Raw genomic sequence first — 16,163 nt, 5'->3', positions numbered from 1 at the left:
TGATTGTATAGGTGAAAGGATACAGATGTGGGAAAAAGAAAGGTACAAACTGAGTCTGAGTTCACATAATTAGTCAGGGTTGGAGAAACAGCACCCTCTTTCAGTGCTATTGGCACAAGGAGGACAGACATTCCTCTCTTTACTAATAACATCTGGGATACAAACCTCATGCTGTTTTACTAGTGCCAGGGACAATTCTTCTGACATTGCAGTTAATGGTAATCTTGCCATTGGCTTCAAACCAAGTAGGATCAGCTCCTTACTTTGCTCAGTCCACTTAACTCTCAGCTCAGTCCACGTCACTTGTAGTCTTAGCCTAACAGTAACCATAAAATCTAAGGAGTTGTTAATCTCAAACAATTAGGAAGGTCACTACAATCAAAACCACTATCAGTGCATTGTAACACCATGAGAAATGCCTTTAGCATTTATTTACTGAATTTTACTACTTGAATATGCCATTCATAGCCTGCTTAGGTTTGCTCACATTGATCTGTCTCCATGTGTTGTTCATATGATGGATACAAGATTAGGAAATGCATTAGGGCTCAAGAGTATTTCATTTACTGTGACCATGGCAAAGTGCTTTCCCTGCATCTTGAAATGCCCCTCCTTCCTCTTTCTTTAGTCATGTTAAATTTTCTGGTTATCCAAGTGTTGAAGTGATACTGTACCTCTGATGGCCCCAAAATGTGTCAGCCATGGATTTCTGTGGGTGATATCCCACATGGTTGGGATAGACATAGACAAGCATCAAAGAAGAAAGGGAAGAATCCTCCGAATTCCCATGTATAATGGCCTTTGTGGCATCACAACAAATAGCCCTCTCTCACCCCCTTCTTTAATCCCCATTTCCCCATCCTCAGCAAGTAAGTGGCATGGGTCCACTTCTACTGTTTCCCATAAAAAGCCAGCTGCTTAGAACGCAGTGAGGTGTGAGAAAGGCCATGCCAGGATCAGAGGCAGCAACTATCTCACTGTCAGATAAGGGTCCAGAGCACTAATCACTCTTTCTTCCTACATCAATCTTCCAGTCCCTGAAGGCAGCATAAATTACAAACAGTGAATAGAAAGTTAATTTTGACCTATTGGTAAATAACACCACTGAACTTATTAGTCCCTATGCAGTGCTTAGGAGAGAATGAGGAAATGAAACATGGATCCATTTCCAGAAGATAAAATTCTATACATACTATTTATTTATATTTGCTGGAAAGTAACGTTGAGCAATAGGCATTTCAAAATATTATCCAGTTATAATATTTACTGATCTGAAAGGAGGAGATAAATTGCAATAATAGAATAAATACTGCATAAGATGATGCACATTACAGTTTTGCAGCTCTCTACTGAATTGAATGGATTCCTGTAAGCTTTTATTTAAAAACAAGGAAAATAAGGAAAGCAAAATAAGCCATGGATGATTTAGCTACATTCCTGAAATACACTTGCTCCAAACAGTTCCTTTACCCCATAGCTTCCGTTTGATTTAGGATTTACTCCTGAGAAAAATTGGATCAGGTAGATTCCTTGGTTAGCCAAGAATTTGCTTCAGGCTATGCTGTCAGCAGAAAAAAGAGAAAATGCCCAGGACAATATTTTGACACAAAAGAAGTTGCTGAGACTGTAATGCCCACTCATCCTAATGGCCCATTAGCGCCAAGACATTACCCACTTCAGATGGTAATTGGACTATACCTGCTAATTACTCACACATATGGGTGTCATATTGGCTTTTGCTACTTGAATTAATTATATATATATATATATATATATATACTGCATCAGCTGGGATTCTCAGAAGAACGTAAGGAAGAAGCTGAAATAACTTAGACTAGTTCATAAACACTTATTTTTTCCTTAACATGCAAGACAGGAAAAGAGATGAAAATCAGGTAGGCAGGGCTGAGGAAAGACTGAACAGTAGAGAAGACATTGAAAGGGCGGAGAAGACAAAGAGTGCAGAAGGATGTAAGATGAAGGAAAAAATGGACAAAGAAAAAACTGAAAGATGCCTGTGTTGTATGTGTCAACACATATCCAACTTCATCTGCAGTCCTTCACATAGGACTTTGTTTAATGCTGAAGGCATTTGTGAGTAACTATCTTTTCACTGAGTAGATGCATCCTTTATACCACAGGGAATCAATATGCATATCACCTCAGTGTCTGTTTAATATTGCACTGAAAACAGCAAATAAGAAGCCAGAATAAATAAAATGTTTCTTATTAAACAAATAGTATCACTAGACAACCACACTGGCATATGCGATAGAAGCCACAGCATATATTAATTTATAACAAAGGCTAAATTTTGTGACTCAGATGTCTTTCCTATTTCTGACTCAGTCATGTAGCCGCCTATTAGGCTGAAAGTTGTTTGCCAACCACATAGGAACTCCTACATTATACCTATTCCTGGTGCTACATAAATCATTTTGAGGCTACGTATTCTCTCATAATTTCATGTCCTCTGTTGAATGCAAATATCCCAGAGATAAGCATTTATATTAAGTGGGGCCCACTGCAAGCATATGAAATAATTAAGGGGTTAATGACATTTCTGAATATTAAGATTTGGAGAAGATTTTATTATTTATACCTTTGAGGTTTGATGCTAGGAAATTACTGTAAGAAAAAGGAAAATCTGCTAATACGATACAATATATGAAGCACCAGAACAGTGTTACTGCATGAGACATATTTGGTAACCATGGGTACTAAACAGTTTCATGAAGATGTCAGATAATCTAAAAACCATAAACAGCTTTTAGAAGCAAAGCAGCTTAATTGCAGTATTCTGAAGCACACTATTACTATTAACAAAATGCATGTTCTGACAAGCATTTTAAGGTATTCACTGGGAATCTCATCATCTAATTGTTATAGGTGATACTGTCACTAGCTCTCTACCTCTTATGCCTGAAGCAAGCTGGGGTCTGGGAGATAATAAAACAGTTACTATTACCTCTCACCACCTACACTTTAATGCTAGAAAAGGGGACAATGGAAGAACTGTGCATGCTAGCCAAGCACTAAGGAAAATTAAATGTGTACCAGTTTTATTCATTTCATCAATGGGCATGCACCTGATAGAAGAAAGAGATCATATAGAAGTTGAAATGATAAAAACACATTTGAGTGTCTTTTACAATGTTGTAATATATATTCATTCTTTGTTACTTTTTCCCTCTCTCCTGTTCTTTGGGAGGTGGTAGGGAAAGAGTAGGTAACATAGAGGCTTGGTGAAAACTACAAAAAGAGGGGACCTTTCTTTGCAAAACTTGAGGGAGTCAGGAAAAAATATTCAGGTAGTTAAAGGTGGAGCTGGGTACTTGTGCACCCATGGCAGCTCCTGTTTTTACACACCCCACCCCCAAGTCAGTGCTTGGGGCTGGTGCCTCCTTGCCCCAAACCCTTAGTTATATGACTGCAGGTAGCTTTCCATCCATACCAGAAAAACTGATATAAGCTACTATGTGGATAATTTACACTATATTCTAAATGCTCCAAAATAAAGATAGCCATTAAAAATGAATTAGAACCAGTACAGCAGCTTCTGAAATGAAAACTCTGTGCTAACATTAAGATGTAGGGCTCTGCTATCTTAAGGCTGATAAGGCACTGCTATATTTATTCAACACCTTCAGCTCATTTTTTAACACTTGAGTCTCCACCACCTTCTAACCATCTATAGCTCTCCTTCATAATTTTGTGTGTGAACAGAAATAGGCACTTGTGGATTTCACTGGGTTTTTTAAATATATAGAATATAATAAAATGAAAGAACAGCCTATTCTGAGATTGCCCACACTCATGAGCCTGATACTGTAATTCATAAAAACATGAGTACATTAAGCATTCTATCACATTACCTGTAGCCACAGGGGGAAATATGAAAAAAAATTACCAGTGGGATATAGGAAGTTGGAAGTTCCTACCTAGAAAGGAGAAGAGAAATAAAAAAATCAGTTAATGCCTTGAAAATATTCAAAGGCTACATACATTCAAATACTTGCTCAGCCACGTTGAAAATATTTTGGATGAATTGTTTAAACTTGGAATCAACTCCTCATTTCTACATCAGCCCTCACTCGGATAAACTTCAACAGGAATTTATCAGATGGTTCTCTTTACTGCTGTTAGTTTAAATGATACCTTGATCATTATCCACAGCTTTGCTAACATCCACACAGAAATATTCTAGCTTGATTTACGCTGGGCTTGAAACAAAAACTCTATTGTTGCTGATGCTAGAGCAAATAATACAGTGGGGTTACAGCCAGAGGCATGGTTTATATTAACTTGCATAATTCATCAGCTACTGATCAGTCCAGGATCCAGTGCTGTTTCACAATGTGGGTAGCTTGGGAGGAGAGAACCTGGTGCTAATTTTTATAGTGAAGACAAGTCCTGAATGAATGCCAAGCCAAAACACTGCATAAATAGTAATACCCAGGGGCAAATTGGTGCCATGGTCACATCCCCTTTGGCTGTGTGCCATGTGCTGTGAGCTCTGGGCTCACCAGCTGTTTGACATGGCATCTGGTTGGAGCTCATTTTCATACAGCTCAAGCCCAGGGGATGAGCACTGCTGTTGCTTTCCTTTCCTCCTTAGCACCCACCCACCATCAGTGGCTGAATTCAGCAGCAGGGGAAAATTGCATACACGGAACAATGCTTAGCCTCTGGGCTCCTGAAACATGAGAAAATGGGGCTGAGCCCCACCACCATTCATCCCCCCACTTTTCCTCTGTTGCTGAACTTGGGGGGAAGGGGTGTGATGACAGTAGCACTCATCCCCTGGCACCTCCAGAACCATAGGAAAGCAGAGATTCCAGCCAGCCCTTGTGCTGACCAGTAGTGATCACTTGCATCCAGGATCACACCACAGGGTTAAGGGGGTCAGGCTACATCCTCCATTCTCAGTTCTGGGATCCATCACTGCAAATACCTCAGGGGTTGTCTTAATGGACATACTTATTAGTTGCTCACTTTTTACAGCAGGTCCTGTAGAATTCTACATAAAATATCATCTATCAGTTAATTCAGACATAAATTCACTCAGTCAGCTGAAGTGTAAATTAAAGACTCATTTCAAGATTTTGGCTACCTTTCTCTTTCAGATGGCAAAAAAAGGCATTAAAGTTAAGAGGAATGATTTTGAATAATCCTAATATGTAATGGCAGTTATTACCCATATTTTTTAAGCATATTTGTTCAGAAAATATCACACTTTTTAGAATAGTTCACATCTATCAGCATAGCTCAAACTTAGTTATTACAGTATTTTAATTGGCCAGTAATTCAAATTTCAATGACTCATGTATTATGACACAAAACTTATGAGTACAAAAAGGCAACCTGAATTCTAGGTTTCCCAGGAACTATGGAGTTAGAGTCATTAGGGTTGGAAAAGGAACTCAGGATGGCCTGACATGCTCCCAGGTCACTTGTACAATGAAAAGTTGGCAGACTGCAAAAGATTTCTTGCAGGGAAATCCATTTTGAAGGACACTCCATTGATAAGTACCTCAGCAGAAGAAGAGTGGTCTGCAAAGGACAATGGCAGCTAGGAAATATTTTTTTTATCTATAGCTGCCCTCACTGAGTAGGAGTAAAGCCTAGTTGAGGTAAGGAGTTAAACATGTCTCCTTGTGTACACTGACTGTGAAGTTGTGCTCAATAGCATATCTTTAACACAAGTTTTCAAGGTCCCATTCCAGTGTATTATTATTCTCTGATAAAGACAAACTCTAAGAATTAAGTTCAGCGTGTAGAATACCTACATGTTGTGTTTAGCCCTCTGGTGTTTCTCCTACTGAAAGAAATTTAAGGATTGTGACGGCGGCGTGCCACTGTCACAGGCGCAGGAAGGGCACAAAGAGGATTGGAGGGCAGTAGCACCTTCTCAAGAAAGCCCCGGGCTGAACTACTCACCCTTGGGAGGGACGGCGGCGTCGGAGCCAGGACCGCAGCAGCAGCCGCAGCCGCCATTACGGTCGCGCAAGCCAGCATTACCCTAGCTGTTCAAACAGCTGTTCCCGGCAAGGGGAGCAGCTGCACCAATCGCGGCAGCCGCAGCGGCAGGCCCAGGAAGTTTAAAAACCCCAGCAAACCCTGTGGCAGGGGGGGAGCCAGGGAGAGAGAGAGAGGAGACAGGCAGCACGCCGGTGGTGCTGCGGCTCCCCTGGAGCAAACACTTTGGACAAGCGGCTCTGCTTCAGCTCAATAGCTGAAGCAGGAAACAGGCACCTTGGCAGGGGCAGAAGGAGTGGTCCTGGGAGATTGCCAGGGCCAAAACATTGTTCCAGGAAGCCTCCCCATCCCGGAAGAATATTATTTCTAAAACCAGGGAAGGAAAAAGGGAGAAGACCCAAGCCAGTGGCAGGGATCAGCAGGACCCTAAGGCAGGCTGACTGAGGGCAACCATCAGCCTATCTCCCTACGGTCAGGAGCACCTACTGGCCGACAGGCCGGCAAATAGCGGCGAGGTACCATCTCACCCGCAAGTGACCGGTTGGCGAGTGGACGGGGTGTAGGGGTGGTGGAGCCCCGTGGAACAACGGCACACCTCAACTGTGAGTACACCTGCGTCGGGGAAACCCCTCAGGTAGAAAAACTCCACTGAACCCCTCCTTGAATCACCCATAACATCGAAGTCGTGGCAGGCGGGACGAGGAGGAGGGACTACCTGACGAAGAGTGTTACCGGACGTGAGGTCCATCAACGTCACAAGGATATATACTTGACTACATTCGAAAGGAATTCCCAGATACATATCTTTGTCTAGGCTTTCATCGGACTATAAGAGGTGAAATTCTAGCCAATCAATTGCATGGACATTCTCCATGTTGGCCTAAAACCTTAGTGAAGATGTAAATCAGTTGCTTTGGTGAAGGCAATAGAGATTCAGCAGTTTTAAACAGCAGTTTAAACAGCTGCAGATCTGACCCTATATTTATAAAGAAGAGGGCTGCCAACAGTGGTTTGGTTTTTTTTAGAAAAGTCAGTGATCTTTTTTATATCAAACAAAGAACTTAGATATTCCACCTGCTTGACACCTTATCAACTGATAAATGCATTGTGTTCATTTGAATGTACATAATAAAAGCAACTATGTACAAAATTAAATGCTATATTTTATCTATCTATAGAATTATATTATACTATGCATTCTCAGATTAAATATTTAGAGTAGTAATCACAAGGAGATAGGTCACTTTCATTTGAAAAACTTAAGATTTGAAAGTAAAAGGAGGAAGTTGCAGATACCATATTTTATTAAAGTATCTTTCAATGAATAAAGACAAAATCCATAATAATGGCAGTAAAAGAAGGGACATAAGGATATTTTTAAATGAAGGAATGGAATTAAAGTCTAACATTCTTTGTAATAGACTGCAATCAGAACTGCTGAATTATTTTCAATGAAAGTTTTATCCATTGAAAAAATTCAACAGAAGAATAAGGGCTCTGATTCTACAGACTGGTTGAGAAAGAAGTGGTTTGTGATATGAAATACCCACGTCCAAGCTCTGGGTATATTTGCTTTGGATTTTTTAGACTTAAATTTTATTCACTGAGCAATATGGCTAGATCAGGTCAAAAGATTATGCTGGCCTCGTCTACACGTACAGCTTATTCATAAGCAGGTACTAAATGACTAAGCAGTAACCAGCATTACTGTGCAGTACTGTCACTGCAGTTTTTTCCCAACACTAATGTGTTGTAGCATCTTATGTAGATGTGCCTAGTGCAACTCCTCTAAAGGTAGCCCTTTCTGGTCCTAATTCAGAGGATTACTGAGCTTTTTCAACCCTTGTAGGTGTTATTGGTATTGGGGATTGAGGGTCCTCAAAATCGTAAAGCATTTGCAAAGCTGTGGCAATTTTTCGGTTCCAGGGGTGGCCATGTTTCCCCCAGTGGCCTTGCAACCCTTCCCATGCTTTGATTCTAGGGTACCCTCCCCTTCTTATCACCTACCATGCCTTGCTGAAACTACTGAATGTTAGAAAGGGAGGCTGCCTAAGGATCGTAGAATGAGCACTCAGTTTTTCTGACAAACAGCTGGTCCCACCTGGACCCCACTGGTCTTAGCCCTACTTTGCACCTGGTGGGCCCTCTCGGCCCACTCATGCCCCTCTGAGTACTTGCAGCCTTAACAGCTATTCATGGCCTCTGAACCTTCCCTACAGCTGTGCCCATGCCTCTCAAGTGTTACTGTGCCTTTGGCCTTATTGACCTCCATTCCTTTTCTTTCTCTATCTGGGCCTTCTAGTCCCGGCCCACTGTACTGGACCTGACTTCTGGGCACCAGCTCTTATTTTAATTATGTAGTCCTGAGTCCCCTGGCCCTGTCTCCACCCTGCTCTGGGTGCTGAGCCTGCTTCAGCTCTGCCTGAGTGCCTGGCCCTGTCTTATCCAGGCTCGAGTTGTGCTCGGCTGCAGTCCTTCTCTAGGCTGTCACCTTATAATGCTCAAGCCCAATCTGTCTTGAGCCCCTTGCCCTTGGCAGAGTTCCAGACACTCTTGTGGCATCAGCCCTGGCTGGGACCTAGGTATCACCCCTATTAGTCCCAAGCCCAAACCACCAGTATAAACTACAGCAAAGGAATAATACCTCTGGCTATAACACCAACTAACCCACTCTGGGTCTGAACATAAACAGTGACTTCCTGTCTGTACAACAAGGCTTCCCCTTATCCTGGGTCAAATTCTTCTGCTAGCCAGCAGCGTTCTGTTTCCTTCTCCCAAGGTAACACTGATGCCAGCTAGGAGTTCACTTGGCCCCTCCTACTCTGGAGACCCAGGCCCTGAGCTTATATACACATTAAGCCCTGTTCCCTTCTGGTCAGGTGGCTCAGCAGCCATCACAGGCATGCTCATTCTGACCCTAAGGACCTTTCTGCCTGAGTTTGTGGCTGCTTATCTATGGTTTGCAGCTCTTTGCCCCTGAGCAACCTGAATTATCTGTCCCTTGTGCCTGTTACTGTTGGCTTTTGGCTACAACTCAGCTAGCTGCTAGCTGTTGGCTTTCCCTGCGCCAGGTCACTATGCTGCAGTTTCCTCTCAAGTAACAGGAGCCAGGCTCCTTGTTACAAATGCTCACACTTCTTAAATTTAAGTCCTCCCTTCCTTAAAAAAAAAAAAAAAAATTAATATGGCACTTCGTAGCTTTAATTAGCTAAACACAAAAAAAGTGTTTGAGGAATTTTTACAAGACTTAAATGAAATAAAAGGTGTCAAGCTTTCTCAACCTTCCCCCATTGGGAAGAAAAAAAAGGAGCCTCTTTTCAGCTAAACATTAAGTATAAAACACCAATTATGCATACATATATGCAATGATGAGTCACATATGAGACCTGTAATTGGCTGATATGAAAAATAGGGGGCCATTATAACTGCTTAACCTAATGGTGTTTTTATTAACAAAACAAGAGAAGTACCTTTACACTGCCACAGTGAAAGGAGGATACTTTTTAAAAAGTTAATTCAAGTAAACTGACATGGTATCCCATGAACACCTCTTGGCAAAACCGGCCAAATGCGACCTCGGTCCACCACGATCTGCTGGCTGGGGAATTGGCTCCATGGTCAGACCCAGAGGGTGGTGGCTGAAGGAAGTCAATCATCATGGTGCCCTGTGACCATTGGGGTCCCCCAAGGCTCTGTCCTTGGACCTATATTGTTCAACATCTTCATTAATGATGTGGATATTGGAGTCAGAAGTGGACTGGGAGTTCGCGGATGATACCAAACTCTGGGGTAAAGCATCCGCACCTGAGGACAGGAGGGTGATCCAGGCTGAACTTGACAGGCTCAGGAAAGGGCGGACAAGAACCTAATGGTGTTTAACACTGAAAAATGCAAGGTTCTCCACCTTGGGAGGAAAAACCTGCAGCATCCTTATAGGCTCAGCAGTGCTATGCTGGTTAGCACAACGGATGAAAGGGACTTGGGGGTCATGATTGACCACAAGATGAATATGAGCCTTCAATGTGATGCTGTGGCTAGTAAAGTGAGCAAAATGCTGGCTTGCATCCATAGATGCTTCTCAAGCAAATCCCAGGATGTCATTTTCTCATTGTACTCGGCCTTGGTGAGGCCTCAGCTGGAGTACTGTGTCCAGTTTTGGGCCCCACAATTCAAAAAGGATGTGGAGAAGCTTAAGAGAGTCCAGAGAAGAGCCACGCACATGATCAGAGGTCAGGAAAACAAACCTTATGACGACAGGCTGAGAGCTATGGGACTTCTCAGCCTGGAAAAGCGCAGGCTCAGGGACGATCTGATGGCCACCTATAAATTTATCAAGGGTGTTCACCAGGATCTGGGGGAACAATTGTTTACCAGAGCGCCCCAAGGGATGACAAGGTCAAACAGCTATAAACTCCTGCAAGAACATTTCAGGCTGGACATAAGGAAGAATTTCTTCACTGTCTGAGCCCCCAAGGTTTGGAATAGCCTGCCACCAGAGGTGGTTCAAGTACCTACATTGAACATCTTCAAGAGAAATACAGATGCTTATCGTGCTGGGATCCTATGATCTCAGATGACTTCCTGCCCCTCGGGCAATGGGCTGGACTCAATGATCTTCCAAGGTCGTTTCCAGCCCTAATGTGTATGAAATCTATGAAATGTGTAATTGTACTTGAGGTGGGATGTAAGTTCTCAAAGAGAAGGTCTTTATCAATATTATACAGCAAACATACTTGTCTATGTGATGCTATAAAAAGAGACATATTAAAATCTACAAATTCCAGATCCCAAAACAAACCAGGGGTGTCAGACACACAGTACTCTATACTTCCAGTCAGCTCAGCATCACAAAGGATTGTGTTCTTAGGAGAGACTCTGAGAACTCAGTGAAAAGCATAGTATGGAACAAATATTTCAAAATGGTCTCATGCCAGGCAAAATAGACCATAAGTGGAGCTATACTCTAGTTCAACAGCAGCAGACATTCAGATGCAGAGCACTATGGGCTTTACATGAGACATTTACTGCTGAGATGCAGAACTATCCTGCAGCGGAGTTTTTCAGTGCACAGCAAAGGACGTGTAGATGCTGATGGGGGTTGGTGGGGCACTAGGATACTTCAGTGTGAGTGCTGCTTGCTGCCTAGCCCCATACTGAACCACCCTTGTGTCCCAGCCAGCCCCTTGGCAGTATGCTGAGCTGGGTCAGAGCATCCTCAGGCTGGCAGGCTGACCCCCTGGGACCTCCTGCCAGCTGGGGCTGCTCTGTCCTGGCTCAACGTGCTTTGGCCCTGGGTGTGTGTTGAAATGCAGAGCCCAGGAGCAATAAACTCCAGTGCAATATTTGACAATATTAACCAGAGTTTACTGCTTTAAATGAATTGCATGTGTAGTTGTGCCCTGTGTAATTGAATGGTGGCCAGTGTTCAAAACTACATGCAAATATAATTGAGGTTTTCAATGGTAGCACTGGAGACCAAAAAAAAGAAAAAAAGGTTTAACTGGTGTCTGTCAAACAGGCCAAAATCAATCTATTTCTGTTATCATTATTATTATTTAATGAAAAGTACAGAAAATCCAAAAAAGTAAAGAAGATTTAGAATTAAAAGCAGGGCTAGATCTTTCTCAGCTAAAGCTAGAATGGCAAGTCATCAAATTAGGAACACAGCATAATTCATCTTCCCATCAATTGCTGGCTTGCATTCTGTGTTTGGGGATAGGCACACATGTCTTCCTCACTAACACCTCCCAAGGCTCACACAGTCTGTTGCACTGAAACACTCTTCTAGTGACTTTCAGTCTTGAAACAGAGCTCTTTATCTCTTCCAGCTAGCAGGCTCACCTACTCCCATATGGCTACATATGCACTATATTTTAAAGTGCTTATATTAACCTTGGTGCATTTCCAAATGAGCCCATGGATACTCTCACAATAGACACTGTCAAAAAATGCCAGTCTTCCCTTTTCCCACCCCCAATTTTTATCTTTACATAATTATACAGAAATTACCAGTACCTTGTAAAGTTAAATTCCATATAAAAGTTCCAAGCAGATTTATTTTTAAAGGTATACATTACGTTGTAAATACAGCTCTATTTAAGATTTTAATATTCTCTTCTCATTACTGTGCTCATTTTGCATGATAGAAAGAAAACTGTAGTGAGTTTATTAGTTTCTTTCATGAGATATTTTATTAGGTGCCTGGAGGAACCCTCAACCTGTGTTCTCTTGTTTAGAGCATGAGAAAGCTGGGCTCATATTTCTGCCAGTGGCCGACTCTGGCTTTGGGCAAGTGTCTTAGCTATGTCTTCAAATTACCATTATAAAATAATTCTTGCAAGGTGACTTGGTGTCTTCAATCCAGCTGAAGGCTGCTATAGAAATGTGAAGTATTAATTAAAACTTGGGGATAAAGGTATGGGGCAAATCATGTGTGATTTTTGAGATCACTGGGTAACTTGTTGAGATAGCATAGTCATATGCGGTCAGGGGTACCAAACAGTTGTCACTAGACAGGATCATAGAAAGGATGATCCTGTACAAACTTCATTTCTGGGGAAAAGGTGTTGATTCTTAATAGGAATCTGGTCTCACAACTGATCATACAGTTCTTACTCTTTATTTTACCCCAATAACATATAGATAAATTGAACAAAAGCCAAGACAGCACATGGGGGTGAAAGGCACCTAGATCCATATTACTTACTCCTGAGGCTATATGATCATCTAATTATAGAAGACATTACTTTAAACATAAAATGCTAATTTCACATTATGAAATGTTAACATTCGTAAAAAGAAAAGAATGCACTATACAGATGGTCAAGTCATTAGAAGCTTCCAGCGTGGGATCAAATTAAATTACAACATGGCATAGAGCTAAGCTAATATAAAGCAGCATAATGAAACTGAAAGGTTCTTCACTTAAATAACCATCTTGGAGGGGGGGCAGAGAAAGACTGAGAGAAGATTGAAAATGCTACATTTATTTGGATGTTAACCTTCAAAATCTGCTTTATGTAACACTTTGCCCTGTATGAAAACATTAGTTTGATATTAAATCCAGGAATGGATTTAATGAATCCTGGGATCCATTTTGTCTTTTAAAAAGGACATGCATAAAACCCACCAACAGTGTGGGGATTACTGCCCACATTTTTAAAATGTGCTACAGGAACAGCAAAGTTCTGAATTCATAAACAATTATAAGAAAATCTTTCATGTAAAATATAATAGGAAGCTGCTGCTAGAATTCTTAAGATTTTCCATGCCCCACCAACTAAAACTGACTTTTGGAGAGAGAAGGAACATAACAGAATGTCACATTGCTGCACTAACTGTTTCACCACTATTTTTAGTACTTGCACTAGTACTGCAAGTACTAAAAAGCAAGTTGCCTTCTGCGGCTTCTACTATACTTTTTCAGGGATGCTGTGACAAAGGGGAGATTTAAAAACTTGGTTCTTTAAAGACAAGGTGGCAACTGTTGGAGGCACGATATACATGCAAACTTTACCAGGTCATCTTAGCTAGAGACAAACATTCAAAGAGCCTGAGCCTGAATTGATTCAATATTTGCAGGTTAGTCTAACCTGGCTAGGTTAAATCACTTTTTAACCTCATGGACATCCTGTACATGCAGGGACACACCTGCAATGCCTCAGGCTAGAAGCTGGGGGGCACTAGAGCAGCCCTCACTTTCCTTCCACAGCACTGAGATAAGGGGGGCCTGGCCAGGCCCCAGCAGGATGCTCTGATTAGCCCAGCAGGGAATTGATTACTATTTATCACCTGTAACTCAGTGTTTATCGCTGCATTAAGAAAACAACAGGGGGACATTACCAGCTACATGTTAATTCTACTTGTGGTCTGCTAGCTAACACACAGACACCTCTTGGCAAGGCGGGGGGAGGAGGAATTTCTGCTTAGCAGGGAGTGGTGAGGGGGAGGTGTGGGGGGACCAAACCTCTTCTTAAACAGCTTTTCCAAGGAAGGACAGTAAGGTACCTGTTGATTAGCTCCAAAAAGCCTGTCTGCCTTGGCCGTCTCCAACAGCATAGATTGTACCCAGCATATGGTCTGCTAGCTAAAGCTGAGGTGTCTGCATAAGGCAGAGGGGAGGAGGAAATAATCCCTGCTTAGCAGGGAGAAGCCAGGCAGACACTGATGTGCCTGCAAGTCTCTGCCTAGCTGCAGCCAGGGGGAAGAGGGGAGGAGCCAGCCCTGCTGTGGAGCAGAGAGCCCCACCCAGCCCAGAGAGCATGCCAGGATGCTGCGGGTGTCTGGTTTATCTTAAACCAGCAAGGGGTCTGGGATAGACATTGCATAAACCAGTTTGACCCAAATCAGTTAAGTCTGATACTATATTCAACCAGGTTTATCTCAAACCAGTTTCAGCCATTTCACTGAACATCTGTTCTGTTAGAGGTTTAAACCAATTTCTGATCACTTAAATTGGTTTACGTGTAATGTCTTTCCCTGTCTGTGCTTAGTAATTAAAAGTGCCTCGACACAGCAGAATTCTTAGCACAATGCAAGTACTCGGTGCAAGGGATGCCTCGCTACGGCAGGAAAAGCCTTGGTGCAGTGATCAGCTCCCGCCAAAACTAGCAGCTGCACTGTTTGGATGCATGCTACTGATTGGCTCATTGTAAATTATTCATACCCGGCGGCTAGCAATTGGCTCGCTAGCCGCATAAAAGCTTGGGTAGTTTCCACCCAAGCCAGAGAACTCCGCATGTACGTTGGGAACAAGTTCCTGTGTACCTTGGAGCAAAATTGGAGGCCTGATCAACCACCAACCACTCCCCGTTGCCGACCGTCCCGACGTACCCCGCACCCTGCATGCTCGGAAAACATCGGTGTGCCACCCGGTTTCTTTCTTTTGTTTGTAACCTGTACGGAGCTTTTGTTTGTAACCTGTATGGAGCGTGCCTACACTGTGTGCATCGACGCAAGTCCCTGTACGCCAGTCTGTAAGTAAAGTTCTTTTCAATTCAACCAGTACGCATTTGTGCCTAATTCCACTCCATCGGTGCGACCCCATTCCGGCTATACTCGGCCCCCACATTCCCTAGCCCAGGTAATATATACGAGGGGATCTAACCCACTGAGGCTATATTTTTCTCTTGCTCTTGCTCTGACATTCTGTTTGTAAAAAATAACCTTGTTGGTACATAACATACTGTTATTCTGAGACTACCAAGTGATATAATTAACATGACATTGAGCCTAAAACATACTCATCATTTCAGTCTTTTGTTTTGTTTGGGGGGGGGTGGTTCTGGAGATATTTTCCAAGAGATGCCAGTGACCTAAGATGAAAAAGTTGGCACCCCATGGGATTCATTGTTTTCTTTTTCCCTTGTGTTCTTCCTTCAGCGTACATACTCTAAAGTCAGCTGAGGCATTGTCTTCTAGTCCTTTGAAATTGGGATTAATGTTTGTACTTAGTTTTTAAACTGGAATGGACCACTGTATCTTGGATGAATTTTTTTAAACCTAACTTAGATTTATTAAATTTTAAAATAACTGCCCTTGGTAAGAGGTGCAGAGGTGCAGGTGCAGGGGGAGGGCAAAGCTGTTGAAGAATCAGTGAATAACAGGACATAAATCAAACTCCTAGTAGGAGTTTAAAGACTCTCTCAGGAATTATTAAACATGGGTTTGCAATCTCCAGTATAGGAACAAAGTTATGAAAAATAGTCCTTAAAGTTTGTAACATTCATATTCTCAAGCTACCACAAAAATAAAAAAATAATTCAGCAGCTAAATTAATTTCAGTTACTGGAATTTCTTTCTATTTAAGAAACAAAAATATTGATTCTTTGCATATTTCTCTTGACAATTGTTACATTTTGTAAGAAAGAGCACCTTTTCAAATTCTGATTGACTCAATCTTTGGCATTTTGATGAACTTTATTCATGAGCAGAAAGTTATGGAAAGAGTATTGCCATGGAACTTTATGCTTCCCTAAAGATTACTTTAATGATTATATCTAAAGACCCCAGTTCAGCAAAATAACTAAAAAACTATTAGAAAATGAGAACTGATATTTTTAAGTTTGCTGCTGGACCTGAAAAAATATATTAGAAAAAATATTGGTTTTATGGAAACAAAACACTCAAAACCTTATTATTAATAATGTAATTTTAAAAACAAGACTCTGCTTTGAAATGAAAAA

The 16,163-nt window shown here is 41.9% G+C and overlaps 1 protein-coding gene across 4 annotated transcripts in view; it reads right to left on the bottom strand.

Annotated features, from left to right (window-relative positions):
• LOC102560872 (pulmonary surfactant-associated protein D) overlaps positions 1-16,163 on the bottom strand; it is a 220,315-nt gene that overhangs the window by 79,175 nt on the left and 124,977 nt on the right. For all 4 annotated transcript variants that reach the window (XR_009463011.1, XM_059729788.1, XM_059729787.1 and 1 more), the window contains one exon: positions 3,911-3,941. The gene's annotated coding sequence lies outside the window, so the exon portion shown is untranslated. The remainder of the gene's footprint in view (positions 1-3,910; positions 3,942-16,163) is intronic.

This window comes from Alligator mississippiensis, chromosome 6 (assembly GCF_030867095.1).
Source record: "Alligator mississippiensis isolate rAllMis1 chromosome 6, rAllMis1, whole genome shotgun sequence".
Taxonomy (NCBI): Eukaryota; Metazoa; Chordata; order Crocodylia; family Alligatoridae; genus Alligator; species Alligator mississippiensis.
The sequence above is the reverse complement of the archived record's forward strand: the minus strand, read 5'-3'. Positions and strand labels throughout refer to the sequence as shown.